General features: G+C 39.0%; 1 protein-coding gene across 2 annotated transcripts in view; it reads left to right on the top strand.

Moving 5' to 3' along the window:
• Positions 1–1,703: 1,703 nt before the first annotated feature.
• LOC129577326 (uncharacterized) overlaps positions 1,704–22,784 on the top strand; it is a 113,983-nt gene continuing 92,902 nt past the window's right edge. Inside the window, exon 1 of one of the 2 annotated variants that reach the window (XM_055464128.1) lies at positions 1,704–1,966. The gene's annotated coding sequence lies outside the window, so the exon portion shown is untranslated. The remainder of the gene's footprint in view (positions 1,967–22,784) is intronic. The other variant, XM_055464129.1, reaches the window with a different exon arrangement.

Raw genomic sequence — 22,784 nt, 5'->3', positions numbered from 1 at the left:
TGTCATCTTCCAGAAAAATTGAAGGAATGTCGTCCTCAAAATCAAAAGAGTCATTGACCTCCCAAACGGCGCTCGAATTGATGTTGACTATTTTCGTGCATTCTTCGAAAATGTTTGAGACAATCGCAACAATCCCATTCGGTGATTTCACCGTTTGGTTTCATTCAAAATTGTTTAGTTCTATTTACTGCAATGAAATCATTCAAATGGTGATGGTGGCCCATGTGCGGTTCAAATATGTCATAATTTAACATCAGAATTCATCGCTTGGTGTGTGGTATATTGTTGCACTGTCGGTAATCAATGTGAACATGTCTCCATACATATTACGGTATTCGGACAACGCATTCTAACTTGAATTGGATATATTGTTATCGTTGCCGTTAGTTTGAATAGAAAAGAATAACAAGAAAATTCCCCCCAAAAAAGTAAATTGAGAGCTCATTCTAATTTGGTCTGTGTGATTTCTATTAAAACAAAATACAACAAATCTTGAAAAATTCGTTTGTGTGTCGTTTCTTATGACTATGGAAAACAACGCCTCTTGAGTCAATCGAAATGCATCATATTGGGAAGCATGAAAATTATTTTCCTTCGTCGAAAGTACTACTTGAAACCAGCTCGAACGAAGAGCCAAAGAGATAGTGAGATTTGATAAGTTTGTAGTCCGCAACGACTAAAGAAGAATAGCGACAACGACGGTGGTGGTGGCGACGGCGATGCCGACAACGGAACTTGCACATTCATCTCCTCGCCAGTGGAAAAGTATCCGAAGATTGGAAAATCCTATGAACACAATGCCGAGTGGTACCGATAAGTGCGCCGTTCCTCTTGCTCTGCATTGCTCTGTCAAAGCATGTGTCTATGATGTCTATGCGTTGGAAAGTGTGTACATGTGTATGCGTGCGTAGACTAAATTCGCTCGTACGCTATTTCACTCGTATGCGAAAATGCTTGTTCATATCGAAGAAAAATCGAATCCTGTTCCTATTAACCAGTATTTTCTGATCATATTTCGAAAGAAATTCATAACACCAAATCCATAAATCAAGCAAAATATCTTCGATGGATTTGGCAGAGGATTCATTTTCGGAATCGGTGGACTTGGAAAATTGTCGCAGGCACATCACTTCTCCAATCGTTGTCGTTGTCGTTGTCGTTGTCGTTGTCGTCGTCGTCCAATGCACTCTCTCTTTGTGTGGCGGTTCGGTTGGTGTATATCATTTTGTTCATATTTGCACTGCCATCGTCGATCTCATTCGTTTCACTGCTTCGCTTTATCATCGATGTGCACGATGGAAGTGGATGGGATGTGTATGCTGAACGTGTGTTAGTGTACGACTCCAGTATCTATTTGGCAAATGCGCTCTCTCCCTGTGTGTGTGTGTGTGTGTGTGAGTGTGTGTGTCTGTCTGTATGTACCGAAGCGATATAAACAAACGCATGTGTTTGTAGTTGATTTTGCATTGCGTTCCGAGTGAGAATGTCTTCAGCAGGCCGAAATCGTCGAATGCGAAACGAACCGTTGTGTATATACAGGCACGAATGAACGCACGAACGAATGAACGACCGAACGAAAAGAGGAAAACACACAACGGATTCAATTATTTTTGTTGGTTACTAGCACACTCAGAGAGTGAGAGCGCGCGCGAGCCAACGACAGCGACAGAGTAAGACTAGATCCCATTGGAAATTACATCGTCAGTCCTAGATTTATACTCAGTGTGTACAGTTCTCTATCGCACTCGCGTTTTTATCCGTTTAGCCAAGAACAATACACAAACAACTCTCCGCTTCTTTGGTTTCTGTACGGTTCTTCTTTCTTTAGTTTTTTTTTTGTTTTTCAAACACGACAAAAAGAACGTTACGTGCATTTGTATCAACACCCTACCATCCAACGCAAAACTACTGCTATTTCCCATCTTATCTACTTGATCTCTTGCTTCTTGCATCATTTTTGCCTATGGTTTGTGTTTTAAAATTGTTAATCTTGAACAATAACAACAACAAAATCTCCTTAGAAGAATTGTAGTTTTTTAGCATTTGAAAAAAAAATTAAACAAAAAATTTCAAGGCAGTTCATATGATTTCTTATGTCATTTTGGTTGACCAAAGATAAAAAAAAGAATTAAAAATTAAATTTTGATTTTACATTCTTGATCGTTTCGAGAGCCGACAATGTAATGGCGTTTTTTTTTTCAAAACATAGCAACATCAACCGAAAATAACTACCCATTTCGCTTATTTTGTCTGTATATTTTTATGAGTAAATTGACTCAGTCATTAAATCGGCTTCATGGAAATGTAAAATTGTTAACATCAAATATACAACAACAACAACAAAAATCTTCGGTAAATCTATATGGTGTATATTAGTGTTTTCCGGTGATTTATAAAATGTGTGGTGTGTAAATGATGATGGTTTATTAAATTCGGTTGCTGCTACTCATGTTAATTTTGATGATGTTGTTGGAACCAGCCGCTATCGGAAAACAATGGCGAACGACAACATTTTGTGAAAATGCCGTGTGTATCGGTGTTTTGTCGTCTTCGTCGCCATCGCTATCATCATCATCATCATCATCGGTTGATATGTGATGGTAAAGGAAGAAAAGTCGCACTTAAAATTCAATGGTTATCAACATAAACACCTTTGCCATTCCAATTTTACTATTTAAACGTGGTTATGGTCAAAGCGATTGTCCATACCGGAACATTAGGCCATTTACACAGATAAGCAATTGGAATATACTATATTTTTATTTATACCATATTTTTTTTTTATCTCTCAACAAAAGGATCAAAATAATAATCATAATCGCATAAAATTTTGTGTTTAGAAACTGAAGCGATGTGCGGTGAGAGAAAGGAGGGTAGTAGAGGGTATGTGGATCGGTGGTGTAGTTTAGGATCATATCAGCATAAAATCGGAAACAATTGAGCGAGAAATTTACTAGAGATTGTATGAGGGTTGAAAAATGATGATTATTTCTAAATGCGACACACAAACGGGCGAACGAACGACAGAGCGAGAGAGAGCAAGAGAGAGAGAGAGAGACAATTCCACAGTCGCAATCTAAATACTCTCAGTTTGATAACATTAAATGGTTGCACACGTTCACAACACATTCGCATTCAAAATACAGCACATTCCCGCATCCATTTCGGTTATCAGGGGTTTCTTTCTTATTTACATCGGTTGTGAAAACGACATGGAAAATGTCTCCGTTTTTTTTTATTGCCAAAAGAACGTTTATATCTGGTAATAATCTACCTCATTAATAGAATCACGTGTCTTTCACACTTTTTAATTACTCTATGTGTCTCTTGATCTCTGATGCAATCGCATCAACATGTGAAACTTTGTGTACTATATATGTATATGTGTGTGTGTTGTGTCTGCTTGCTGCATACGAAATTAATGACTTTTCTGTTCGAACTGAAAATATGAGCAACCATGAAAAAGCATCGCAAGCGCAATTATTATTGCTTTACTACTTCTGGTGTATGGATGTGTGTGTGTGTGTGTGTGTGTGTGTGGTTTTTGTTTGATTGTCATTGCCATTTATATCTTCTGTCTGATTTATCACCGACATTTCATTTCATAAACTCCACTAGGCAAGGCAAGTCCCATTAGAGTCGAGTCGAATTGAATTGGTATAGAATATCGTTAATATGCTACTATTATTTTGAATTCCCATCAAAATCATCGCGTGGAAATGGTCGGACTATTTTGTGTGTGCGTATTATTGCCAACGCAATAATGTTGAACGCGCAACAATCGCATATCGATGCCAAATGAACCATCTGATAGAGATAAAGTAATTTTTTGTGTTTTACGTTTCGTCGTTAATGTTTTGCGTTGCTGCTGCTGGTGGTGCTTTGCTCTCCTTCTCCCGTCGCTGCTCTATCTAGCTTATATGGCTCGACTATATTGTCAACATTATTTGGTTGGACAAACCCTCACTTTAACTTGAATTACCATTTATATATACAAAATATATACAGCTTGGGATATGGTTTTGGCTCGTTCTCTCTCTCTCTCTCTCTATCTGTGTCTCTCGTAAAATTCGTCTGCGATGATGCGTGTGGAAAACGGAAGATGAAACGATATCATCGTCTCTCTATCTCGTGTTCGATGTTAAAGAGCGCGCGGTCGTTCATTTGCTCGCGAAAAAAAAGAAGAAAAACATCAACAACGGCAACGAGGTTCCATAAGAAATAACATGCTTCCTCTCTATCTATCTATCGCTGTCCCAACGAGTTCATTACTCTTGATGCCTTGTGCATTTTGGCCACATTTTTCGGGTGATGATGATGCGTATGTATGCGTGCGTAAACACATCTCTTTGGCTTTCTGTTGGAATCGAAGAAGGAACATTAACGTGGCTTTATATTATTTACATCATTTCATTTCGATAGATGCGTTAGATTAGATAGTTTCGTTATACGGCATTTCAAAAACGTCGAGAATACTGAATTGGCGTAGCTAGCCAAAAGTGAAACTTTTCCAATCGTTCGTTCGTTTGTTTTTCGCTATTGCAAACATCCTAATATTGAATGAAACAACATTGCTTCGCCAAACAAATTAATTACATAAATGTAGACGACCAGTATTTTCGGCTGTATGGCATGGCATATTCATCCGTTTTCATTTAATAAATCCGGCCCAAACCGTATGCCGCTCTCATATCTTCGTGTATCAAAATAATTATTACTAGACGCACTCCGAATTCAAAGTCTCTCTTTTTCCGTTTTTTTCTTTCTTTCTTCTTCTTTTTTCTATGCCTCTCGTTCTATATCCATCTCTATCTTGCTATCCATATTAAACAAACTACGAAGCGTTTGCCTTTCACAATGAAATTATATAAAAAGCATTTTTGTCGGTCGTCTTCTGCTGATGGTGCTATGGCTGCTATCGCCGTTACTGTTGCTGTTTAGATTTGACGCAAAAGTAATTTTGTGCCGACGAGAATGGAGCGAACAAGCAGACAAACTGGCTGTTTGCTTTGGTTCCCATTTCTTAAATGTATGTCATTGTGCGAGTTCAAAGATAATCCCAATAATCAATTCCAAGTTGTATTGTGGCACATATCATTCCAGTGACTGGCTGAATTTCTCTCTTTTTCTTTTACACATTCAGCCGATAATATCTCCTCGTCCGCGTATTGCCCTTTTTGCTTGCTCCTTTTCGTCGTTCGTCGTGAACATTTCATTTTTTTTTTTGTTTCGCTCTCTTGGATCTTCACTTACATATGTGTGTATGTGTCATGCACGCACTACGACATCATGATTTGTTTAGTTTGAGGCGCATTTTTAACCGTTTATGTTAAGTTTTCCATAGATTTAGTTTCGCTAAAGTCATAAATTCTACGCTTCACCATTTCACATGCGTTCACTCGCTCTCGTTCGTTCGCTCTTTATCTAGTCGAAGATTTTCTTATTTGCGTCATTTTCTCTATCCCCAGGAAAAGTATTAATGTTTCATCCTTTAAGTATATTTTGATAAATTAAGCGCAATAAAAGTTTTGCTCATAGGGCAAAACTGAATCCAGGAGCGAGGCAAAATGAAATAATATCATGTATATATCGCTAACTTGGTATTTATTTTGTGCGCTATTCTGCTTCGGAATTTGGTAAATATGATTTCAGATTTAACTGGTGATCGATGCTTTGCAGATAAAATTGATATGACTTTATTTGATTTTTGGCTATTTCTAACCCAGTAAACGAGCGTTAGAGGAAGAGAAAGAGTGAGAGGGGATATCAATAAACGCTTTACGATTATGCTCAATAATGCTCTCGTTTGCTATCTCTCTCTCTCTCTCTCGCTCTCTCCTTTCACAGTACGTATTGATTTCTGCTTTGAGTAAAAATCATCCAGCAGAAAAATTATTGAGCATAAGTAATGATTTCAATTCCACTAGACTGAATTTTTGCCAGAATGGTTGCGTTGAAGCGTATTGTAAATTTAACGTTCATCCTTCATTTAAATTAGAGGGCAAACTTTTCATCTTATTCATTCGCTCGCTCTGGCTCCTACTCTCTCTCTCTCTCTCTCTCTCTCTCTCTCTCTCTCTCTCTATCTCTCTGTGTGTGTGTGTGTGTGTGTGTCGCTCAGAATTCATTTTTCTAACGTGAAGTTCGCTCAGAGCGAATTGTTCAGCGCGTATTTCACACACACAGTGGGCGAACAAGAGAGCGAGGCTGATAGAAAGGAAGATCGCGTGCGAGATGCGAAACTAAAATAAAACTTGAATTTGATGGGCGAAACGTCTTCTTCTTCTTCTTAGTCGTCGCAACATCATTTTCGCTCTTCTAATGTTTGCTTTAAAAACAGTGAATTGCTTTCGAAAACTTTTATCACCGTCGATGCTCGTCGTCAATAAATGGTTCAACTTTGGGCCACTTTGCTGGCATTTTATTTTCAGCTAATATTCCAGCAGCGAGAGAGAGAGAGAGAGCGTGGGCACATAAGCGCGCTCCTGTTCACGCTTATTGACACGAAATTAGACGCAGTGTTTTTAGCACTACATGAAATGTAGAGCTACTAATCTGCTCTTTATTTTTTCCTAGATACTTTTTGAGTGTTGAAACAAACTATAGTGAATTTGAATTTTATGCTCATATTTTTTATTTAATTTAAACCAAAGGCAGTATATTTCAAAAAAGAAATAAAATCAAGATCTTGTAATTCATTTTGCAAATGAATAGATGAGTAAAAATGAGTAATATATTTATACTTCAAAGATACTTTGATGAAATACATTTCATGTAGTGCGCCAAAAAATAGTTTGTTGTGAAACAACAAAATAGATTAAGTAACTAAAAACGCAGAGCGGATCGAAGCGAAGGTCTTGTTTTCTCCTCTTTTTGTCGTCATCCCGCACTCACACAGCTCAACGCAATAAATTCACATAGTTTATTCGACTTTATTGCAATGTGAAAAGTTTTGTTGATTTGGTGGCTGGTGTGTATTCTTTTTTCTGCGCGTCACTCCTCCATATTTCAAAGTCTATGATTTATATTCAATACTCAGTGATTGTTGATAAAAAAAAATGTTCCAAGCGGAAAGTTCGATGGTAATCGCTGATGGATCGTCTAGGCTTTTCGCACGTCCCATTCCCACATTGCACTTATATTATTTTAGTTGATTCTTTACAGAGAAACTTTGTGTGAGTGTGTGTGTGTGTGTTTGCAAAGTCACCAAATTTTCCAACATCTTCCATCGTCAGTATTCATAATTGTCTATGTCATGCTATCAAAATCGACAATATTTCTCTACGGTGCGCTTCAACCAAAGTGCATGGATGGAAATAGGAACGCCATCAACGCAATATGCATTCTGAATTCACTTTCACATTTCGGAAATTGTTGTTGGATGGAATTGATTTGAAAAATCATACAGACACACTGTGCAATTCGCACATACACATTGCCATTGTTGGTGCCATCCATGTGCAAGCATTCCATACGGCTGCTGCTCTTGTTATTTGCTTAATCAGTTAAAGTGAAATGATTGGAAGCATTCCATGTATGCTGAGAATTACAAGCGTTTCCACTCCGCACGCGAAATAGTTGGTCGTTGCGTATATTGCGTGCACTATTGTCGTCTTAATGTCAGTGTTTTTTTTGTTGTTGATTCAAATAAATACGCACACACAAAAGCTGGCAATAATCTCGATCGAATGTCCCAATGTCGAACGAACAACGAAAATCCCATACCAAACAGGGGAACGAACAACGACATATCGCTCAGTTTCAATTTCGAAATAATATATATTTGTTATTGTACGGAGGAGAGTAAAATTTGCGTTATTTTTTATCGTCAAATTTATATTGATACACGTTGAGCATACCGAATGAGAGAATGATTGAGCTACGACACAAGGTGAAAGATGTTTTTATTCATTTACCAAATGCATTTGATTGGTGGCTGTATGTCGTCGACAAAACCCGCCACTTAAAATCAAATGTCTTTCACTATTTTCACCCATTCAGAGTCTCCCTCTCTCTCTCTATTTCCAAATATATGTTTGGGTTTTTGGTGTTTAGTTTGGTTTTTGTTCGTCGGTGTGTCATGCTGTTGCCGTTGCTGTTGCTGTTGCTGCCGCCTCATTGTTCGAACCGAACGAAACGATTATTTGGTTGCGATTATACATGGACTAGATGGAACCTATTGGAAGACATAACCGAATGCAGTTTGTGATTTAAACTGTGCAATTCGGCAAATAGCACCCTATTCTAATGTCATTTCGGGTTCGATTCAATGTGCGATGTGTGATGCTGTGCTGCGTGCTGCTTCCTAGTGTGACAACACACTCGGCGACGTGTAAGAGAGAAATCTCGGTGACAATGCATCGTGCTGAATTTCGATTTGTTTATTATTTATTATTATTATTATTATTATGCCTGTGCCCTATCCGAACGCACTTTCTCTCCATTCTTCATTCAAAATTCGGTGCGTGTGTGCGTTTTTCTTTCTCTCTCTCTCTCTCTGCCTCTACTACTTCTGGTTGCATTGTCGTCAGTTCATCCCCGAGAGTTTCAACTAAATTGTACATTTGATTTGGGCTATTATTTTTGTTGATATTGTCTGGTTGGCCTGACTAACTAGCATTTACTCGACAGCATTGCCACTGTGTGCTTGTGCCTGTGTGTGTGTGTGTTGCAAATAAACATTCGTTTCGCTATATCTCTATTGCTCTTCATTGTTGCCTATTGTTGTTACATCCGAAATTACACACACGTTTCGGATGCTTGTTGAGAATGGACGCGCTCTATTGCTTGTTGATTTCAACAATACTTCTTCAAATGATGACAAAATAAATGGGAACACAATAACAACAACAACAACAACAACAACATTTGTTGTAAAAAAAAAAGAAACAGTCTAGAGAGTATCAAATCCAACTTTATTTATGGTACGTGAATGGGTGAACGCGTGTGTGTGCGCTCGCGCGCGCGCTCGTCAATAATCCAATACCATCATACTCATCAACATGATCATTGTCGGCGCAACGCCGTCTTTTTCAATATATTAACGATTTATTATCGTTTTAAAACACTATTTGTTTTATGTATTACCACCGATTTGATTTTATTTGACAACGCCGCTGTAACAACAGCAGCCAGCAGCAGTAGCAATGCTGTCATTCTCCTCGTTCGCTCGGCGCAATCAGTCGTCGGCTGTGTCGATCGGTTGCGAATCCCTTTGCTAGTTTTTCAGTGAAGTGCGTACAGCAAGTCATTTGTATGCATCCGCCATGCTCAAAATGCAATGCCATGCCATGTTCAATGGTTGTTTAGTGGTGGTGTATATTTTAAGATTATTGTCATATTCAAGAATTTCGCCATGTGCCGCACCGACGACGAACATAGCATTTCTATAACATTTCCGTCATTTCATATTTTCGCCTTATTTCGCCCATACATAGTGGGAGAGGGAGAGAGAGAGAGAGAGAGAGAGAGAGAGAGAGACTGAGAGAGAAACGATATGAAAGCGACACAGATTGCTTTTACTATCAATAATATTACAACATTATTGTTACAAACACTCTTTGCTCTGCGTTGCCTCGCCGCTTCCATCAACGTCTGCCTCAAGTACTCATTTTTGGTCCCAGTTCATTTCAACGCTTACAAAATGTGCATCATCATATCCCATTTTCCGTTACCATGACAAACCGAAAATTGAAGTGTATGTGTGTGTGTGTGCACTGGGTTTCGGTTTGGTGTTTGGTCATAGAACTATTTCAACATTTAAATAAAATTCAAAGCGAACATTTTCATGAATTAAACGAACATTCACAAACTACTAATTGATTTAGTTTGCGCCCCATCATTTTCTAACTAACGACCAGGAGTTTGCAATACAGCATCGCATCACATCACATGCAACTGCCATGGGGAGACAGAGAGAGAGAGAAAAATTGTTTTCAAAATTGACTTTAAAAAATGATCTAAAGCACTCAATCAATTACGATGTCAACCTGAGAAAGTCGTAAATTCAATTCAAACACGATGCTTGGCTGGTTGGTTCGGTGTGTGTGTGTGTGTGTATGTTTTTTTTTCATTCGTTGAACTTCAAAGTTATACCAAAATATCGTTTGTACACGTTATACATCATGCTTGTGCTGCATGCTGTGAATAAGCAGCGCTTCGAATGGAAATGAATTCTTTTTTCTCTGTGTGTGTCTCTCTCACACTCCGTTGTTGCGATGACTTTGAATGTTCAGGAGTATACCCAAAAACCAAACACAAATGACAAAGCCATTGAGCAAAGGGGTGAAGTAATAAAAAGTGTAAAGAAATACCAAACGAATCAAATGTTTGAAGTTACAATCAGAAACGGAATCAGAAAAAAAAATTACACCCAGCAAGAAAGGAAGCGAGCGAGCGAGCGAGAGAGAGAGAGAGAGAGAGAGAGAGAGAGAGAGAGAGGGAGCGATCGTGGTACGGGAAAGAATGAGATGCAGAAAGTCAGCCAGCATAAATAGCATTAAACAAGAGTGACATCAACACACGGCCTCGCGCTTATGAGCCGATGAGAATTTCACTTTTGAAGTATGGGCCGTTGTGTGAAAAAAAACCGCTTTGGGAATTGTGCGTTCTCTTCTTTTTCTATTTTCACTGAGTTCACAAATTTTAATGTGTGCATTGTTGTTGCTGTTGTTGCTGCCATTTCTTCTTCTTTATTTTTCGGCACCGAACTTTTGAATCTCTCGTTGTATCAATGTAATAGTATGTCTCATCCTGTTCCTTCTACACTGCCACGGATGTTGAAAATGTATTGCTTTATTTTGTTGATGTTTGGGCGAACACTGTTCGCTCGTTCATATTTGTAACTTCATCAAATTATATGAACTGGTGATATGTTTTCGTTTTTGACGCCTGCGAATTTATGATTTGCCTTGTTCGGAACTTTATTTCGGAGGAATGAAATGCAGCCGAATTGCTATGAGAATTGACAACGAGTGTGTGAATGAGAGAGAAAGAGAGAGAGAGAGAGAGAGAGAGAGAGTGCGCTCACAACCGACATCCGAACAACATTTTCGATAATATTGCACAACCAACAAATCAAATCATCAAGAGAGCGAACAGGAACATCGAAACAATACGAAGTGATCTCTGAAGCAAACGCGGTGTATGATTCACGCCAAAAAATAAATTCATGAAACGATTCGTACGTGTACTTTAAATTCATTCAAATTCGAATCTGTGAGCTGATTTTGAATGATGGTTGCGTTCAATTTTTCTGTTTTCGTTTGCTTCGTATTCGCATGGCATGTATATGTGCGTGTTTCGGCATTATTGTCGCCTTTTGCAAATTTTCGCTCCTTTTTAGTTCACCTCCGGTCCTTCGTTGCGCATCGTTAGTTTATTTGCGTTTTTTTTTCTGTTCTTTTTCCTTCGTCTACGCCACTCTTGATGCGAATAGCATCAAAAAGTATTCCATGGCATTTTATCAAACAGAAATACACTTGAAACCGCTTCAAAAAAAAAAAATCCCAAAAACGAGACACTTGGCCGAAACATACAACAGTATGTTTTCTTTAAAAGAATGTTCTGTTTGGCTTTTACATCCTCTTTGGAATGCTCATTTCGTGCGCTTGAACCGTGAAAATGTTTGTATTTTTCTTTTCGCTATATCTTTTTTTTGTTGCAAGGGTAAACAGAAACGCTGCAGATGAACGTGCGTCGTTGTTGTCGCACATGGTATATGCGTATGATTTGTCTTTGTATCGCGTCACTTATTGGCTATTGGTCGATCGATTCACGGTGTTGTGTAAGCTGTGTGCCAGCATCGCGTATTCCAAATGGTGACAATGATGATGAAATGAATATTAAACCAATCGAATCGAGTCGAAAAACCCGTTTTCACGTTCAAAATTCTCAGCGGATTCGATGATTTTCGATGGGAGGAGAGAGTGGGAATGTGAATGGGGAATATTTTCCTTGTGTTTCCATTTGCTTTCTTTAGCCCGATTCGCTTCGCCTCACATTTGATTAGAAATGTAGTTTTACGTGTTCGACATCAGCATGCAAAAATAAATCATAAAGGTTAAGCACGAATCGGCACACCAATTTCATCAGCGCACGTCTTATTTGTTTTTTGCGTTACGATTTGGTGATGAACGAATCAACAACATTTGGCTGGCTGACTGGCTGATTCGGCTTACTTTGACTTGGCTTGCTCACGCCCGATCATCAAATGCGAGTAATAAAGCTATTGCCTTTTCTGTGCATATACTCGTGTGTCATTGTGTGACAAAATTTTAATTGGCTACAAAAACCGAAACAAGTCTTCATCATCATCATCTTGTTTTTTTTCTGTTGAACAGTTCTTGATTTGGTCGAGAGCATTGGTCAATTTTGTGTTTGAACCGCTCGTAAAAGGGATTTAGTCTATAAATTGTATAAATCTACAGAAATTCAAATCGGTGAACTTGAAATTCAACTTGGTCCGCAGCGAATCCGTGTATCCATTGAGAATATATGGATCTAAGGCAATTTGTATTTTGCAAACGGTAGCAACAAACCAGAGAGAACGGATATAAAGCGCAAAATGTTCGCCGTTCGCCGATTGCCGATGTATTTTGAATGGTTTGGGTTATTGTGGGATTTGCCTCCACCTCTTTTGCATTTGTTTTTCCGACGAAAATTCTTGCCATTATTCCCATTAATTAATATTAACATCATCAATGTATTAATTTTTGTTGTTGCCATCGCTTCACAACTCAGTCTCTGGCTCTTTCTGTCTCACAGAGCCAGCCAGTGTGTGTGTGTGTGTGTGTGTGTGTGTATGTGGTGGGGTATCTTGTCGCAACTCATGCGTAAAGTTTGCTGTTGAAGAGCTTATTAGGAGTCTTACAGAAAATTTTGATTGAATTTTAAAAAGGAGACGTGGGTATTGCGTGTAAAGCGATGCGCTCACACTTTATCTCGGCGATTGTGTGTGTGTGTGTGCGTGTGTCACTCGACATCGCTTCAATCTCCCTTTTGCTCATCGCATAAAGAAAGAAAAGTGTGTCGACATCAGCTCCAGCACATCGTCGAACATTTTTAAGACGGCAAAATATGAAAAGACACAAAACTGACAAATTAAATTAATCGCGTAACCATAATTCACGTATATGTGCGCTTGCTCTCTCTTTCTCTTTTTCTTTACTTTCTCCCGAAAGAGACACATCGAATTTTCGTTGGCGGCAGCAGCAACAGCGAAAATGGTGGCAGCAGCCAGGGAGCCAGCAATGCCAACCAGCCAAGCTACAGCCGTGACAAGGGCGACCCAAAAAGAGTAAGAGAGAAAGAGAGACACGGCATCGAGATACATTTGGTTTGGAAACGCATACACACACACACGCTCTCACACAAAATAAACGTATAATAAATGTGGTATTTCTCGGAGCGTGCCAATTTCTCTTTCGACAAGAATAAATCTATGCATTAAATACAAACGGCAGATATTTGCGTGAACCAGTGCCTGAATCTGTGTACCCGACTAACGAAAATAATGTACACACACGCACCACCACCCGACATAAGATAAGAGGCAAGAGTGGGCCTCTTACGAGTGAACGATAGAAAGGACTGACACATCCAAAAACGAAAGTTGGTAATAATAATAAATTTGCGAACTGATGATTAAAGTAAACTAACGGCAAACCAGTCTCAAGATGAAAGAAATAAAGATGTGTGCGAACGTAGGCGACGGCGTGAGAGAGAAAGACCGTGAAATTGTTGTCAAAGTATATGCAGACATTGATTTTAATAGGATGAATGTTATTTTTCGCGCGGCAGTAAATAAAACATAATCAAATCATTTATGCAGTCAATCACAGAACAACAACTGCCACCACCACCGCCACCATCAACAACAACATATTTATCGTGATGGCAAAAGACAAATTCGCTTTTTCCGTTTTTATTTCGTTTTGCCAATTTGTTTGTCGATCGTTTGGCATCGTCGTGTGTGAATGCCACTGTCGATGCTATTGCCATCACCGTTTACTGCCGAAACACTCTTTAGTGGTGGCAATTTGTTACTTTTATCTCCGCATTTTGCCATCAACTGGTTTTATGGTATTGTGTGTTTTTTTCCCCAAATTCAAACGATTCCATGCTCAAAACTGGATAATTGTACTTAATTATGATTATAAAGTTTCTCTGCTTTATCGTTTTCACTCGGTTCTCTCATTGCTGTCACATTTCGGCTTTGGCCGTTTCTTGGTTTGCCTTTTTTCTTCTTGCCATCGTCACATTTTCATTGGGCATGAAATGAAAAATACAAAAAACAACAACAACAACAACACCAACCGTCAAACAAATAGCGACATTTGTTTCATTAAGTGATTTTGCTTTTGAAATAGGCTTCGGGATTAATGCCCATCACACCGCCACTCTCATTCACTCGAACGACGACACTGTTGCTGCACAAACACGAAAAATACATTTCTGTCTAACGCTCACACCCCCAGCATCTGGCACACGATGCACGACAAAACCACCGACAACTGACTGATGAACAACGCAAATGAATGAAATTTTCAATGGGAAAATAATTAAAGTTTTTCTCTACAGAGAAAGATGGCAGTCACAACTGATGGAATAGGCAAACAAACGAACCGAACGCAAACTAAACAGCAAACAGAAGAAGAAAAAAAATACGACGAAAATCCTTTCAAATTACTTTGGACAAATTGAAGCGACAGTAAGATGAGGAGAGTTTGAGAAGACAGAGTGTGTACGAAATCGGTGTATGGAAAATTCGAAAGACACAATCTAAGTACCATATGATGGTTTGACGTTAGTTTGAAGTGCCTATACGATGAAAGATATGAACGTTGAACAAAATTAAAAGTCTCTTTCTCTCTCTCTCTCTCAAACTATGTGTGTCTGCCTAAATATATGGTGCGATTGTTTGTCTTCCATCGAATAATGCATCAAATAAACACAAAATCATTTCATTTACGAGCATCGAGCCAACGAGAGTTATGCGATAGTGTGCGTATATCTACGTGTGTGTATGTTTGTCGTTGTTGTGTGAAAATGTGATGCATGAATTTAAAGTGGCATGCCATATGTACCGTGTTTCCGGATTCGTGAAGCATTTGGTGTGTATGTGTGTGTGTATACAATTCGCCTCCCAGCATTCACTCCCATCCAAAGTCGGGTAGGTACCCTTGATTTGGTTTGCTTGTTTTTCTTGCGCTTATGACGGGAGGAAGAAGGAAGCATAACAACGGCGGCGACAGCACAAGCAGCAATGACCATGTATTTTCTCGATGCCTCGAACACGGTCTTATTTTTTGGACAGTATATCTCGCTCTCGTTGGAATTTTGAACATTTGTTACTCAATTTCGTGTACGAATATAATTTGCATCGCGCTCGTATTTCATTTGGAAATGAATTTAAATTTGTATGCGTTTAATCATTTATATAGCTGATGGGGGTGCTGATATGGATGTCTATGTCGATGCCGCTGCCGCATTTGCAATGTTCACTTGTGCGTTCGCTCTTTCTCTCTCTCTCTCTCTCTCTCTCATTCTGTTTCTCCGGCACTTTATCCCGGTCTAAAAAAAACATGTGAAAATGTTATTTTCACAAAATCTCAAAATCCAACGATATGCAACATTTATGTGAATGCCACCGCTATTCGTTGTAGTTTTTTGGTTGCTTCAAAATAGAATCCACTGCTATTTGAACTCTCCGGGTAAATAAGCATTTTAATTTTGATAATGTTGTTGCATTCAATTTCCACGCAATCAAAGCGATGTCAGTGTGTCGAGCAGAGTAGAATGTAGCATGGAAGTAACAACAACTAAGGAAAAAAACAGCGATTTGAAAAGCCAAAAAAAAAAACGAGAAAAGATGATCGCAGCATGGAAATCTGAGAGAAAAGCGACAGTGAGCTCACGGGGCCGAAGTAGCGAACAGCCGAAACATCATTCGTTTTTATTTGCTCATTATTCGAACATATTAAAATATGTGTGTTTGATGGCATAGACAATGTTGCAATAGATGTTCGCGATACGTTAAGCCATCTCTTGTATTCAAGATAGATGTTGAGAGCGAGAACGAAGGAGAAGTAAAAAAAAAGCGCAACCACGACGTAGCAATGCACAGTTCCATTTAATTCCTTTTTTACCGCCCTCATCCATAAATCTACATATAAATTATAGATAAATCTCGCCCTTCACAAGCGAATATGCCACAATATTCCATCGTCGTCGACGACGACGACGACGACGACAACGAAGACGACAACAACGACGTCGAAATGCCACAATTCACCACACATTCTCGAACATAAAGATGAAGATATTGAAACCGAGAGTGAGACTCGCGAGAAACAAACGATGTGAATGGGTCCGTATGTGTGTGTGCGCGTGTGTGTGTACGTGAGAGAGAATAAAACGCGCTCTCCGTTCTGATTGCACCATGCCTTCCAGCCACATTATTGACTCAAGTAGCGGCAAATATTACAGTGTTTCACATGAAGATAGAAAACCGGCTTAGCAGCAGCAAGCATACACACACACATTTTGACTTGATATTCATTTTTTTTTAACATTCTGTGTTCACTTCCATGCTGAATGATTCACGGCCTATTGCTGTGGTTGGAATTGAGCAGCGCGCGCCCAAAATATATGGCAGACGCACCGACAAATGAATAGAAGAATATAATTTCATTTTATGTTGTAACATGCTCTTCGGTTAGTCAAAGCGGTAACGTGCATATGAAATGTTGTTGTCTACATACACACACACACACACACACTCTCTCTCTCTCTCTCTCTCTCTCTCTCTCTCTCTCTCTCTCTCTCGGCATACGTATACATTGGTATATGGCTTATGGCAGCAAAACGCTTTCGCATTCTTTCATTATAATATTCATGTCATTTTTGCCATGGCATAGATGAAATTCAAATGTGTGCGCAAGTGATGGATTTCACATTGCAAATTGTGGCACACATTACAAAGCCATGACTCGCACGACGCGCCGATGATCTTCTTCAAGGGAAAAGTTAAGAGATATTTCTCTATCTTCCTTTTTTTACCATTAGAAAATTAAGTAAAAAAGTTATCATCAATTTCAAGCATGTCAGTTGTATTTGTTGAAGAATAAGCATAATTTGCATAACAAGAGCCAACTGCATGACACAACAGCAAAACAGCAAGCAGAATGAACAGAGAAAATAAAAAAAAAACTTCACGATTTTGAGATTCCATCACGAAAAATCCGTTTACCAGCTGCTTTCGATCCATCTGCGCCCAAGTGCAATGTTATTTATTTAATTCACATTTTTTTCATTGTTCCGTTTCTCTCTCTCTCTCTCTCTCTCTTTCAGGATGTTAATGAAATTTTCCGCAAAAGTGTGTGTAATAAATTATGGGCAGTTGAATGCCTTCCATCGCCATCGTAGCCACCGAAATCCGCCACCGCCACTGTCCTTGCCAACAACTTGAAATGTGAAATGCTTAGGCTTGATAACACACTGAGTGTGCCGATACAAAGAGTAGATTCTGTGATCGAGGTAATGCTCTTATCTCAGGAATAGAGTGTTTGATTCGATTTCGGCGAACTACTTCTCTACTTCTCTGAATTTTTGATAAAACTCACTTCATTTACATAATACACCCGAGCAGCATTTTTAGCACATTCCATTTATTTTCCCTTTATTTTCTTTTAATTCGCCCAAATATTTCGGAAAATGTTGGAAAACAAATGGCAACGGAAAGCAATGTTGCTCGAACGCTCGAACATAGGAACAGCAAAAAAAAGAGCAGCAACATCGACGACGACGACGACGACGACAACGAAGAAGAAATCAAGCCACAGAGCGAAGAGAATGGGAAAGACAAAAAAGTGCTTCCAAGACATCATTCCGAACATTTTATCCGAGAGGACGCGCGTGTATAACGTTGTCGTTTTCGTTGTCGTCGTCGATGTCGACAACGGCCAGCCCACAAATGGTGAAAGTGTTCGACAGAGACAGTCAGTGTGCTGTCAGTACTTCTTTTAATTCAACGCTATTTTATTATCATTTTTGTTGTTACTTTGGCATCTTTGGAGTCTTGTCTCCCCGCGCATCTGCTTGTCACAGCCGGCTCTCTGTGTTCTGGTCCTTTTCTTCTGCTGCTGCTGCTCCATTTTCTTTTTTTCTTTTTCTTGTTCTTTGGCATGTTGTCCATACAACATTTCGCTTTGCGATACCAATTTCGGGAGTACAATTTATTCAGCACATTGTTTAGTCGCTGTGTAGCAGTTTGTAATTCATGTTGTTGGTGTTTGTAAAGTAAAATTTGTGTGAATAAATTAGGATGTATCGAAAAAAGCATTTTCCTTTAACACACATTCAAAGACTAGGACTACAAGAAACTTAGCCCTCTCAAAAATAATCGCAACTTGTGCTTTCTCTCGCTCGCTTTACAACCAAAATATCCTTAAAATGTAACACAGTCTCATCATTCTGTGTTTTGTAAAATGAAAATGAATAACGCAAATCGCATTTTATTCACAGTTTTCAATGGGAATAATGTAGTCATTGGATGCGGATGAAATCAAAATAAATTGAAAATAAACGAATGAAGAGATGTACATATAGAGAGAGCTGGAATGGGAGTGAGTGAAACGGTGAATGGGTGTGGTGGTCTGTGAGAGAATTGGCATAAATTCTTCTGCTCAGTGTTTCAAAATGTCGAATGCCAAATTATGGCAAAAGTGCAAAAAAGAAACCGAGAGCAAGTGATATTGAATTCACGAAAGGCGGCTGATGGTGGTGGTGGTGGTGGTGATGGTGGCAGTGTGCACCAGACCGTTGGAATAAATTTCGATTGAGCGCGTTTCAATTGTACAACGTATGCGTAGTAAATTTTCCAGTTAATTCAATCCGAAACGCGATGAAGAGCATTTCTCTCTCTCTCTTTGCCTCGTTTTCGCCAGTGTGCCAGTATCTCGTCGGCATCTGTCGCGAAATAGAGCAATCGAATTATCTGTTCCGCTTGATTTGGCTTTATCAAAAGCTCAAACTCCAAGATGAAAATGATAACACATTACAATGCAAACAAAATTACTATTACCTATTGGGTAGAGAGACGCATCTCATTGATCTTGATATTATCGATATTGCTCTCTCAAGACTGTTTCGGTTGCGACTCATCAAATAGCGAAACGCGGATGGTGTGGTGTAGGCAAAGTGAACGCGCTCTTGAGCATCAGATCTCATCGTTCCAGAAAATCGATACACACTGTCAATCGGGCCAAAATTGACAAGTTTAATTTGAATTTTGTGTCAGTGAAGTGAATGGGAGGCGATTAGCTGAAATCGAATTTCGCATTTGATGTTAGTTATACATTTTTTTTTTCACTGTTTGCTCTTTAGTTCCAGGCGCTTAATCCAATTCGATTCGACAGCTAAAACTGTTCGAATTAAACGGGGATCAAGAAATGGTCGAGATCAAAACAAAAGACAATAACCGATAGAGCGAACAAAAAAAAGAATACATTGAATGAGTTTTGTTTTTTCTAAAAAAAAAAAAAACACTCAATCGCTTACACACTCAATGAACCAGCATCGTATTCAAGTAATAGAATATAATGGTTCAATTTCGCACGCATCCAATTTTGAATGTTCGATCTATTAAACGGTCTGATGGCGCATTTACCAATTCATGGGTTTTATTTTACGTTTTTTGTTATTAAAACAGCTCGCAAAAGAATAAAAAAGTACAACATCGACGTCACTTCGATAGAAACAAAAAATTATATAAAATTCCAGCATTCGATAATCCATAAATTGACTTTTTGTCGCGCTCTCTCTCTCTCTCTCTCTCTCTCTCTCTCTCTCTCTCTCTTTGCTGGATGTGTTTCATTCGCATTTATCAGGATGTGCGCTTACATACAGATAAAAGCACCACAGCGCATCGACAAATGGGTGCATATGCGTGTTAAGTTTTATTCTTTTTTTCTGTGTTGTTGTTGTCGTTGTTGTGGCTGAATTTTGCGAAGCACAATCGACATGATGGCAGCAGTCACACAGCCTACACAACAAATATCAATGATGAAACAGCCAAAATAAACAATTATACATCGAGAATGGTGCGTGTTTGTGTATGAGTGGTTCTCAGTTTTGCATGGGGCCAGTTGTATGTGAGCCGTTACATTGCATTGTGATGCATTTGAGCGAATGTGATGGTTGCGCTGCATCGATGGCCAAATATTTGAGCATGTGTGTATGTATATCATAGTCAATTTTACTTTTGTGCACTTCAGCCACTGTTTGCACTGCACTGATGCCTGTGCGGATGTATTAACGGTCCGTTAAATATCGTTGGTGGATATTCGCAAAATTATTATTTGCACAATACTATAGCCGTAACCGAAGCAATTTACAATCAAAAATATAGCTGAGCATTTGAAAATTTGTTGATCCCTTAGCACACTCACCAAATCACCCAAACCCAACTCTTCCGTCCACCACACATCCTCCATCTCCGAAATAGACAATATCGTATTTCTTGATCTATCCTCACTGGTATGGCATGTATGCGATTAACATGCCGTTTGACTGTGTCCGATTTCGCCGCATACAATGGACAAAGCATTTGACACGAAACGCATGTAATTTTCTTTGACCAGCCTATTCCGGAATGTGCATTACTACTCTACTCTGATTTTAAACGCTATTCTTCGATATTTGTTGACAAATATATTATATTTGCTATTCTGCCTGAATGCAGATGCCTATGTATTTTGGCTCCCTATGTTTGCACACAACAACACTCACACAGACTTACATACTCGATGTGCCGATGCCAAAATGAAGCAAATCAACTTATCTCATGTATGTAACCAGGTAGTAATTTAATTGTTCAAAACATAATAAATTATTATGTAACGACCATCCGCTTTGACTAACCAAAAGGAAATCAACTAAAAATGTGTGGCAGCAGCAACAACTGACACACAAAAAACTGCTGCGAACCCAACGAATTCGATATGGTTCAGTATTTTTAGATCCAATTGCATCGCAATTTACGTCTAATTCAACCAAATCACCGGTTTTTTTTTTCGTGGATGTCATCGATTTAAAAACGACCATTTTTACCATTAGGTTAGTTGACATTTTCTATCTATTTTGTGTGTGTGTCGAGGCTATTTGCTTTGCATTTGACAACAGAGAGAGAGAGAGAGAGAGAGAGAGAGAGAGATGTGAGAGGCACAAATACACTCAACACGAGTTGAGTGCATGGCGATTCGAAAGAAATGTATGCCGTTGCGATTATGTTCCGTATGCAAAGTGCAGATGAATATAGATATAGTTTGGTGTGTGTATTGATTACGCCACCCACCGAACGAACAATCACCCGAAAACACAACCAACAGACGGGAGGCGCGCGATGTACACAACACGCTGGAATCGGTCCGGTTATATTTACCGTTTTATGTAATGCGTGCCATGAATTGCCAGTAGAGTGGACAATTTTTGGTCGATCTCGAATCCAACAAATTGATACGATTTTCGAGAGAGACGAAACACACATACAAAAAACCCCATTGTCATGTTGCTTTCTCTTCCTTTTTTCATGTCATTATTGTTGTTGTCCTTCTTGAGTGGAGTTTAATCAAAAACAAAGCACATTAGTCGCAAATTAAAGAGCACTTTAGACGACAAAACAAAGAAAAAAAATAGCAGAATGGAAAAAAAAGAAAAGAAAAGAAGAATGGGGACGACTTTGTCGTTCGTTTTTTTATGCTTTTCCATTGTCAAGAAAAACAACAAGCAAACAGTTCTTAAAAAGATACGGACATTATTTTTATATAAAGAAATTAAAAGTTTTCCATTCATTTTTCTTGCTTGAAATTGACTTTTAGCAAATGTTTTCAAACAAAATAGAAAAAAAGACTAACAGAGAGAGAGAAAGATATTGTCGCCAGAGTCGACATGTTTCTTTACTGTGTACCTCAATTTCAGCTTTGTTCCTTTCCTAAAACCGAACATATTTGTGTGTACGACGAAAAAGTGTCGTCCACTCTAATGGGTGATAGTATAACAATAAATGCGGTTCTTGCAAAACACGCAACTGCTGCTGAGAATGAGAAATTTTCGTCTGCATATAAAATTTATTATAGCCAATGTTATGTATGGTTTTTGGTGGTGCTGCTACTGCTGCTGTTGTTGTTGCTGTTGATGTTGGTAGTGCTATCGGTGGCTGGCATTTGGTGTGGTGAAAATGAGAATATCTGTATGTTTTTGCACCCTTACGCAATAAATGTAATATTTTTGCTGTATGGCAAATTCCACACTCGCACTTCATCGCAGCACCATCACCAGCAGCCGACCAGAGAATGAGTGAGTGCTATTGTAAAAGTGCACCTCGGCTCTCTCTCTCTCTCTGTCTCTGTCTCTGCCTCTGTCTCTTCTGGCTTTATTGTATGGATTTTTCGGGTTGATCAGAGTTACATGTGAATGTTGTACGTTGTGCCTCTGTGCACTCCTTCGCCAATGCATCGGCATCGGCATTTTTCACTTTTCGTGTGTTTTATTTTTGCCCAGTGTGCGTGATTTTCATATCTCGGATGCACGCGAAACTAGCGAACAAACGAAGCAATAGCAAATGGATGCGGTGTCCACCAAAAATTATTTATGATTAAATACTAAACACCCATGTAAAACCAATAGACTTGGCTTCAGGAAATTGTGTGTGCGTGTCTCTCTCTCTCCCTCTCTCTCTCTCTCTCTCTCTCTCTCTCTCTCTCTCTCTCTCTCTCTCTCTCTCT

This window comes from Sitodiplosis mosellana, unplaced genomic scaffold (assembly GCF_009176505.1).
Source record: "Sitodiplosis mosellana isolate CC-2019 unplaced genomic scaffold, AAFC_SMos_1.0 Smas_scaffold_6197, whole genome shotgun sequence".
Taxonomy (NCBI): domain Eukaryota; kingdom Metazoa; phylum Arthropoda; class Insecta; order Diptera; family Cecidomyiidae; genus Sitodiplosis; species Sitodiplosis mosellana.
The sequence above is the reverse complement of the archived record's forward strand: the minus strand, read 5'-3'. Positions and strand labels throughout refer to the sequence as shown.